The sequence below is a fragment of the Ranitomeya imitator genome, chromosome 10, assembly GCF_032444005.1.
Source record: "Ranitomeya imitator isolate aRanImi1 chromosome 10, aRanImi1.pri, whole genome shotgun sequence".
NCBI classification, from domain to species: Eukaryota; Metazoa; Chordata; class Amphibia; order Anura; family Dendrobatidae; genus Ranitomeya; species Ranitomeya imitator.
This window is the reverse complement of record NC_091291.1, coordinates 131110273-131120958: the sequence shown is the minus strand read 5'-3', so window position 1 is coordinate 131120958 and position 10686 is coordinate 131110273. Positions and strand designations below refer to the sequence as shown.

Here is a 10686-nt window from a genome sequence, read left to right as displayed (position 1 = left end):
CGTCACGGGGCGGGGCTTGTTGACGATAGCGCTGAGCGGGGAGGGAGCTGCCGACGAGCGTAGAGAGGGGCGGGGCCCGGATGGGCGGAGCCAGAGCCGTGTGGGCGCGCGGCCAGTCAGTCACCTCACTCACTCAGTGCTGCTGAGGAGAGCACCGGGGGCGGGAGTGTCACTATCTAGTGAATGTAAAAGTCTGCGCACCCCTGGTAAACACCAGGTTATTGTCGTGTATATAAATCCTTTTCCACCGTCACTGTCCCCCAGCAGCTGCTCAAATCCACTGAGAAGCCAGCTGACATAATTTTGAGGGGAAAATAACAGTAAACAACACTCCAGCACGTGTGCCGAAAGCATGGTGTGAACATGATGTGGACTCATGAGACCAAGGGGGAACTTTTTGGTCATACTTCCACAAGCCATAAAGCCAACACTGCACATCATGAAAAGAGCACCATCCCCACAGTGAGGCATAGTGGAGGCAATAGTGTGCTTTGGGGCTGTTTTACGGCACCTGGGGCTTTAGTCAAGCTGAAAGGAATTATAAAGAGTACCAAATTCCCAAATATTAGTCAGTTTTTCACCTTTCAAGACGACAGTGACCCTAAGCGACCAGCTTCACCAGAAGAAAATCAAAATATTAGAAAGTCCTAGACCTGAATCCAAGTGACAAGCTGAGGGTGACCTGATGAGGGCGCTGTACGCAGGAGAGGCCCCAGCAGCCTGACAGATGTGGAGCTGACAAGGATGGCCAAAGTGTAGATACACTGATAGACTCCAACCCGACTGAATGCTGCTAGAAATTCTAAGTATTACTGTAAGGGTGTGCAAATTTATACACAAAAAAACATTACTGTTTTGTGTTTTTTTCACCCAATTTTTTAATTAAATTGTACAGATTATGGGAGACATTAAAGGTTGAAAACCATCTAAAATTATTCTTCTTGCTATGATTTTCTTTTACAAAACAGTAACCTGGTATTTAAACAGGGGCATGTAGACTGCTTATACCCACTGTAGTTGTGACTATATATAATGTATAATATACGCGTCTTAATTCAGCCAAGTTTTTCATTCAGTCTTTTCAAAGGCGGTTAGTGACTTTTCAGAAGACTCTAGGAGAATTGCTGGTGTTCCATCTCGGTGGTCTTCTCAAGCTAAGTGTTCCCCTCGTTCATCTACCCTCTCTATTTTTAGTCGTAGTGGGGACTGACTCCCTAACCACGACCTATCGCTAGTGTCAGGCAGGGATTATGTTCTTGCTCAGCGATAGGCGCAGAACCTGTATAGGGACGTTTAGGGCAGACAGGGTGATTTTAGATCTGTTTGTTTTTTTACTTTTATTGCTGTGTTTTGTCCTGAGGAAGAGGCAGGTGTGCTTCGAAACGCATTAATAAATAAAAACCGCCGTTCCATCTCCACGATCTCTTATACTATTGGCAGCGTGGATTTATCTCCACCTTTCTCCGGTTTTACACGGTGTTCTGCAGCTGACAACGTCCCGTACATCTGACCAACACGCAGCTGGGGCCCAGGTCCTGATTTTGCACCGGGACCCATCAGACGTCATATTAGACCAAAATCTTCATAGTCTTTTGTTTGTTTTTTTTTTTGTAATGGTGCGTTAGTTCTGATTCGTTTACCATTATTGGATCTTCCTTCTACTTCTTATCCATCAGGATTTGTGGATTCTACAGGCTTTACAAGCAATCGAAATTTGTTATCTTTCTTTTGAGTCTCAGTGTAACATTTTTTTTTCCAAACAAATCGGATAAAATGGAATATTATTTTTCAAGAAAATGCAAACAATGCAGATCTAATGGGGCTTAATGGCACGCTTCCTGTGCCATCCGCCTAGTCCTGCAGATGGCATTGCGCACAGCACCATCTGCAGGATAGCCTGGAACACTGGCAGGCTGACCCTGGATCCGTCAGTTCCATGTCACTAAAGACGTCATATTGAGATCTGAGCCCCCTAGAAGCTGCGGCTTCTGCATTTGGTTGCTGGGGATTCTCGTGACATCATTAATGACAAGGATTCCCTGAAAACAAAGGCGCTCGGAGTCACGCAATAAGCATCTTCTCGGAATATCTGTGCATAGAAATCAATGGAAGGAGTGATCTAAGTGACTATAAGGCTGCCATCACACTAGCAGTATGTGGTCAGTATTTTACATCAGTATTTGTAAGCCAAAACCAGGAGTGGGTGATAAATCTAAGCAGCAGCAATGTTAATGAGTTTTATGAAACCTCGTGCACACTCTGCTTATTTTTTTCCTTGCAGATTTGAAACTGCTTTGTTTTTCACCCCTTCAAATGAACCGGGGGGGGGAAAAAAAGCATCCAAAAAACAAACAAACGTGTTTGTTCCTGCAAAGAGACACAATTTTGGTGAAGAAATGTGTACTGCAAATAGTTAATGTGTGCACGTATCCTTTAAGCGCTTTTGCAGCTTTTTTCACCTATTCAAATGAATGAGGGAGGGGGAAAAGAATTTAAAAAAAACACTCACAAAATGCAGCAAAAACGAGCATATTGTATGCAGCTTTTTTTTTTGCCAAGAGACGTGTTTTTTTTTTTTTTGGTGAAGAAATGTCTGAAGCAAATACTTTTTTGATTTCAATAGGTTTTTATTAACAATAAAAGAAGAAGAACATCACATTCTCATCCACATTTCAATATGTTACATACACATTTTCTTATTTTAAAGAAACTGAAGCAAATACTTACAATGTGTGTTCAGTCCTCTCGCAGCAATGTAAGGATATGTGCACAAGTTGCGTATTTGCCTGCGGATTGCGGGCTATTTAGCTGACTGTCTGCCTCTTATCTCTGCCGGTTGTAGCTTTGCTCTAGTGGTGGGCGTTTGTCTCTGTGCTTTGAGTTCTAGTATTCTGATCTTTGCGGCTGGACCTTGGATTTGCCCTTGACCATCCGTTTGCCTAGCCCCTTTGTCTTAATCCAGGGGTCCCCAACTCCAGGCCTCGAGGGCCGCCAACAGTGCAGGTTTTCAGGATTTCTTTAGTATTGCATCGGTGGTAATGTGATCATCTGCACAGGTGATGATTCCAACCCCTGTGCAATACTAAGGAAATCCTGAAAACCTGCACTGTTGGCGGCCCTCGAGGCCTGGAGTTGGGGACCACTGTCTTAATCCATTAACCTTCTTGGAATTCTGACCCCGCTCTGTGACCTGACTATCCTTTGCCTCACCGCTCTGATTATGACGTACTCTCCTGACTTTTGACATTGGAGACTCCTTCACTTCTCCACTCACAGCTTATCAGTGAGTAGTGACTAGCAGCATATCAATGTCTTACTCCTGAGGAATAAACGTTTTTTCTTGGCATGTAAATGAGCTGTTAAGATCTATGGGCCGAACATAGATCTCCCTCACAATCTGCCTCCGGAGCTTATTGTAGCGTTGCCAGTGGAGAGCAGACTATCAGTCATTACATGTCTCACACTGGTAACATCCCCTTTTATTTACAATAATCTTTGGAGACCTATGTCCGGCCCATAGATCTTAAGAGCTCATTTACATATTAAGAAAAAGGTGGATTGCTCTGGAATAAGACATCGGATCGCAGATATCAAGGTATCGTTTTATTCCATTTCCTATGACCTATATGCTAATATAGAGGGCTTAGGAAGTTGATCCTACTAACAGGTTCCCTTTCATATTTTTTTTTCATTGGACAACCCCTTCAATCCACAGGATAGGTGATAAATGGCTGATCAATCGGTGTCCCTCCGCTGGGACCCGCACTGATTGGCAGAACAGAGAATTTTTATTCCCAATGATGAACTTTTATCTCCGTTACACAATGGGTCGTAAAGTCGAACACCTGATAACTTGCTCCGTTCCTTCCCTATAGGGCTCCCAGAAAAAGCCGAGAGCAGCGCTCAGCAGCCCCATAGAGAATGGACGCAGGGCAGGTAGAGCAGGCACACTGCTGCTCCATCGTAAGGGGCCTAAAGGTTCCCCATTCTTCCGATTGGTTCAGGTCCCAGCGATCGGACCCCCACCTATCCTATGGACATACCTACCCATTTAAAGTTAAGATGATGATGATGAGTAATACATTCTACAGCAGGCTCCGATTCATGCCGCCTGTGATTCGGGCTGCAGTAATCTAGTGGCAGGTTCCCATTAACTCTAGATCAGTCTGGGCTTATTTTTTGGGCTTCAAACTAGAAGATTCCTCCTCTTTAGGGGGAACCACTGAGGTTTCTGAGCCTGTTGTAAAAAATGGAGAGACTAATATGTCACCTAAAAAGTCCTCGGAGGTGGCGACTTCTCGAGAGGTTGAGATGGAAGATGCAAAACCGAAAACTGCTGTTCTACCACACGATGCACCAAAAATATCAAATATTAACGTAGTGTTCATTGGACTCGTAGATGCTGGAAAAGGAACTATTTGCGGGGCAGGTTATGGATTGGACTGGTAAAAATATGAAAGGTTAGCAGATGTAAAACCGGGCTTTCGGCACTAACCAGGATGGACGAGACAAGGTGAAGAAGTTGACTGTGCCTATGTTGAAACTGATAGTGCCAAGGAGGTGGCGGCAGATGATGTTGCTGGGGTATATAGGACACTCAGAGTAGCTAAATACTTTATTGCAGTTGACACACCACGCGTTTCAGGCTCAAAACGCAAGGTCAGGTCTGTTACCTTAAAACTGACACAAAGCCCTATCTTTGATGCCCCTGGTCGCAAAAATTTTTTGCCCAACACGCCTGGTGGAGCCCTACAAATGGATTTAGCCACACTGAAAATCTCTTCCCGAAAAGGAGAATTTGAAACAAGATTTGAGAAAATGGGACAGACGAGAGAGCATGCCGGATTCTGAAAAACAGCAGGTACAAAGCATTTATTAGCTCTTACTAATAAAACGAGTGATCCAACCGTAGACTGGAGCAATCATAGATATTAAGGATGTAAGGAGCAATGTGTGCCCTTCTTAAGATATTCACTTTTTGCCATGTTCGGGTTTGAATGGTACCATTAACCCCTTCACGACCTTAGAGAGGAATTCTCACGGTGATCTGCTGTGTCGCTGAGCTTGAACTGCGGTGACCTCATCACTGACTTTTTCCCACGCTGCTGAGGTCACCGCAGCCTCTCTGACCGTCAGTAACCACAATTATATCACCGCCGGTCACTGACTCATTCATCAGTGGTTCTCAGCCTAGAAAGTGGCATCTTGGCACCGTTCAGATTGAAAACTATTTATCCCCCAGAAATGGATTACGGTGTGGGACACAACAGCTGAGAGTTGAGGGATATTGTTGTTTTTTTTATTTTTGATTTATTACAAGAGACGAGGGCTTCAGTGGAACTAAGCGTTAGGTGAGTATAACTGTGTTTGTTATTTTTAAATAAAAATGGAAAAGTGTGTTTTGTTTTTATTTCTAATAAAGGATTTTATTCTGGCCGTGTCTTTATTTACCATATAACTATAGGATTAGTAATGGATAGGTGTCTTATAGACGCCTCTCCATTACTAAGCCGTGGGCTTGATGTCACCGGACAATAGAAAGGTGACATCAACCCCACAAATATGAACCCCACTTGCCACCGCTACAGGGCAAGTGGGAAGAGCCGGGCAAAGAACCAGAATTGGCGCATCTAAAAGATGTTCCTTTTCTGGGCGGCTGCTATTCTTAGACTGGGGGGAGACAATATCCATGGCCCCTTACCAGCCTGAGAATACCAGCCCCCAGCATGGGGACCCCTCTATTCTTGATAACGCTGACAGCTGAGGGTAGCAGCCCCCAGATGTCAGTTTTAGAAAATACAGGGGAACCCAAGCCGGATTTTTCATTTATTTATAGCGCAGGTGAGGAATACTCCCATCAGCCTCTCCTACTGTCACTGTTATTAGCGGCAGCAGGTGTACTGTAGGCTGTTGGGAGTAATAGTTCCATCAGCCGCCGCCTGCTGTCATTGTTCTCACTTGAATACAACTCTCATCATTCTTCCCTGTTCGCGCCGATCGCTGGCAGAGCAGGGGACAATGATGAGAGCGTCTTCAGCTCCTGGCGTCGGGGAACAGCGATTACTGTACCGCTTCTTCCCTGGCACTTGTGCGTGTGGTACTGATGTGGCACAAAGGCGGCACACGAGAGGGAGCGCTGGTGCAGAGCGGGCGGTGTAAAGAGAGCAGGCGCATCCCGCGACGTTGCAGTATCGGGACAATTGCTTTGCACAATAAATACCCATCAGCCTCCCATGACATGATGGTAGGGAACCGACAGATTGGGCAAACCCAGGCTGCAGCCCCCAACGGCCGCCATCTTGGTGCTCCCACAGCGCTCAGCCTCATCCTACACCCTTCAGCACATTGGAAGAGCCATCGAACGACTCCAGTCCACTACTGGGACTCAAAAATAAAGTAAGAAAAAGTCATGATTTTTTTAAAAAATAAAACCTCAATAAATAAAAGGTTTAAATCCTTAAAAAAAAAAAAAAAAATTAGGAAATTTAAAAAAATGTATATACATAGTTGGTGTCGTCGTGTTCAGAAAAGTCCAATCTATGAAAATGCAAAATACATTGGTCCTTGCAGTAAAACGCCGCAGCGCAAAAGAAAAAAAAAAAAAAGAAAATCGTTAGGGAAATGTTTAAGAACATCCTAAATAGGCAGTGTAAGCGGTTTATACCTTGTGGGAATAAAAGGACTAGAAATAGGAAAAACCCAATGTGGCTAAACAAAGAAGTAAGACAGGCAATTAACAGTAAAAAGAAAGCATTTGCACTACTAAAGCAGGATGGCACCATTGAAGCTCTAAAAAACTATAGGGAGAAAAATACTTTATCTAAAAAACTAATTAAAGCTGCCAAAAAGGAAACAGAGAAGCACATTGCTAAGGAGAGTAAAACTAATCCCAAACTGTTCTTCAACTATATCAATAGTAAAAGAATAAAAACTGAAAATGTAGGCCCCTTAAAAAATGGTGAGGAAAGAATGGTTGTAGATGACGAGGAAAAAGCTAACATATTAAACACCTTCTTCTCCACGGTATTCACGGTGGAAAATGAAATGCTAGGTGAAATCCCAAGAAACAATGAAAACCCTATATTAAGGGTCACCAATCTAACCCAAGAAGAGGTGCGAAACCGGCTAAATAAGATTAAAATAGATAAATCTCCGGGTCCGGATGGCATACACCCACGAGTACTAAGAGAACTAAGTAATGTAATAGATAAACCATTATTTCTTATTTTTCGTGACTCTATAGCGACAGGGTCTGTTCCGCAGGACTGGCGCATAGCAAATGTGGTGCCAATATTCAAAAAGGGCTCTAAAAGTGAACCTGGAAATTATAGGCCAGTAAGTCTAACCTCTATTGTTGGTAAAATATTTGAAGGGTTTCTGAGGGATGTTATTCTGGATTATCTCAATGAGAATAACTGTTTAACTCCATATCAGCATGGGTTTATGAGAAATCGCTCCTGTCAAACCAATCTAATCAGTTTTTATGAAGAGGTAAGCTATAGACTGGACCACGGTGAGTCATTGGACGTGGTATATCTCGATTTTTCCAAAGCGTTTGATACCGTGCCGCACAAGAGGTTGGTACACAAAATGAGAATGCTTGGTCTGGGGGAAAATGTGTGTAAATGGGTTAGTAACTGGCTTAGTGATAGAAAGCAGAGGGTGGTTATAAATGGTATAGTCTCTAACTGGGTCGCTGTAACCAGTGGGGTACCGCAGGGGTCAGTATTGGGACCTGTTCTCTTCAACATATTCATTAATGATCTGGTAGAAGGTTTACACAGTAAAATATCGATATTTGCAGATGATACAAAACTATGTAAAGCAGTTAATACAAGAGAAGATAGTATTCTGCTACAGATGGATCTGGATAAGTTGGAAACTTGGGCTGAAAGGTGGCAGATGAGGTTTAACAATGATAAATGTAAGGTTATACACATGGGAAGAGGGAATCAATATCACCATTACACACTGAACGGGAAACCACTGGGTAAATCTGACAGGGAGAAGGACTTGGGGATCCTAGTTAATGATAAACTTACCTGGAGCAGCCAGTGCCAGGCAGCAGCTGCCAAGGCAAACAGGATCATGGGGTGCATTAAAAGAGGTCTGGATACACATGATGAGAGCATTATACTGCCTCTGTACAAATCCCTAGTTAGACCGCACATGGAGTACTGTGTCCAGTTTTGGGCACCGGTGCTCATGAAGGATATAATGGAACTAGAGAGAGTACAAAGGAGGGCAACAAAATTAATAAAGGGGATGGGAGAACTACAATACCCAGATAGATTAGCGAAATTAGGATTATTTAGTCTAGAAAAAAGACGACTGAGGGGCGATCTAATAACCATGTATAAGTATATAAGGGGACAATACAAATATCTCGCTGAGGATCTGTTTATACCAAGGAAGGTGACGGGCACAAGGGGGCATTCTTTGCGTCTGGAGGAGAGAAGGTTTTTCCACCAACATAGAAGAGGATTCTTTACTGTTAGGGCAGTGAGAATCTGGAATTGCTTGCCTGAGGAGGTGGTGATGGCGAACTCAGTCGAGGGGTTCAAGAGAGGCCTGGATGTCTTCCTGGAGCAGAACAATATTGTATCATACAATTATTAGGTTCTGTAGAAGGACGTAGATCTGGGGATTTATTATGATGGAATATAGGCTGAACTGGATGGACAAATGTCTTTTTTCGGCCTTACTAACTATGTTACTATGTTACTATGTTAAAATTGCATTTTTTTCAGTTGCTGCGGTTCCGTTAACAAATGCAATAAAAAGGTGATCACAGAGTCAGAAGAGCCCCAAAATAGCATCAATAAAGACTGCAGGCTGGCATGCAAGAAAAAAACCTTGTAGGACTATTTTGGCAGAGAAATTAAAAAGTGAAAAGTGTGAGAAAAAAAAAACTAAAGTGCAAAAAAAAAAGCAGCCCAATACTGTGATAATGCTGCTCCTGGCCACTAGGGGCGCAGTGGTCCCAGGTATCTGCGGCAGGCTCCCTGCACTGTGCGGCTTGTCTCCGCCCGGTGGACTTTTCTTTAGCATCCTTTGTCCCCGCCCACAATGACGATCACGCCTCCTTGGCGTCGCTCTGCGCCTGCCTCTCTGGGACCGTCTTGTACGTCACTTCCGGGGCCTGTCATTGGTCCAACCATTCCTAACCAGAGCAGGCGGAAGTGACGTAGGAAGCGGCGGTTGCGCCAGCAGGAGTCGAACCGGGGGTCCCTTTAGACCGGAAGGGGTGGAGTTACCGGAGAACCGAGTGAGTGACGTCATGAGAATCCTCATTTTCTGCTGTAGCGGATGAGATGCGTGTGTCGGTGATAGACGGTCGGGTGGCAGCGCGGGAGCTGCGGACTCGTCCATTGTGTGTAGGGTGGGGGAGCCCGGCGGGCTGGGTAGTGCTGGGGCTCAGAGATGGGTGAGCCGGGGCCGGCAGTGAGCGGCGTCCTCCCCTGCGGGTATGGACTGATCTATGGATATATATATAACACCCGCGTACATACTGTACACACATCTATGTATATATTACCTTACACTCCTCTATATACATTATATACACACACATATATATATATACACTATATCCAAGCATATATATATATATCACACCCGCGTACATACTGTACACACATCTATGTATATATTACCTTACACTCCTCCTATATATACATTATATACACACACACATATATATATATACACACTATATCCAAGCATATATATATATATATATTACACACCCGCGTACATACTGTACACACATCTATGTATATATTACCTTACACACCTCTATATACATTATATACACACATATATATATATATATACACACTATATCCAAGCATATATATATATCACACCCGCGTACATACTGTACACACATCTATGTATATATTACCTTACACACCTCTATATACATTATATACACACACATATATATATACACACTATATCCAAGCATATATATATATATCACACCCGCGTACATACTGTACACACATCTATGTATATATTACCTTACACTCCTCTGTATACATTATATACACACACATATATATATATACACTATATCCAAGCATATATATATATATCACACCCGCGTACATACTGTACACACATCTATGTATATATTACCTTACACTCCTCTGTATACATTATATACACACACATATATATATACACACTATATCCAAGCATATATATATATATCACACCCGCGTACATACTGTACACACATCTATGTATATATTACCTTACACACCTCTATATACATTATATACACACACATATATATATATATACACACTATATCCAAGTATATATATATATATATATTACACACCCGCGTACATACTGTACACACATCTATGTATATATTACCTTACACACCTCTATATACATTATATACACACATATATATATATATATACACACTATATCCAAGCATATATATATATATTACACACCCGCGTACATACTGTACACACATCTATGTATATATTACCTTACACACCTCTATATACATTATATACACACATATATATATATATATACACACTATATCCAAGCATATATATATATATTACACACCCGCGTACATACTGTACACACATCTATGTATATATTACCTTACACACCTCTGTATACATTATATACACACACATATATATATATATA

At 42.6% G+C, this 10686-nt stretch overlaps 1 protein-coding gene across 1 annotated transcript in view; it reads left to right on the top strand.

Moving 5' to 3' along the window:
• Window positions 1-9165: 9165 nt before the first annotated feature.
• PAFAH1B2 (platelet activating factor acetylhydrolase 1b catalytic subunit 2) overlaps window positions 9166-10686 on the top strand; it is a 12911-nt gene continuing 11390 nt past the window's right edge. Inside the window, exon 1 of the mRNA XM_069742400.1 lies at window positions 9166-9268. The gene's annotated coding sequence lies outside the window, so the exon portion shown is untranslated. The remainder of the gene's footprint in view (window positions 9269-10686) is intronic.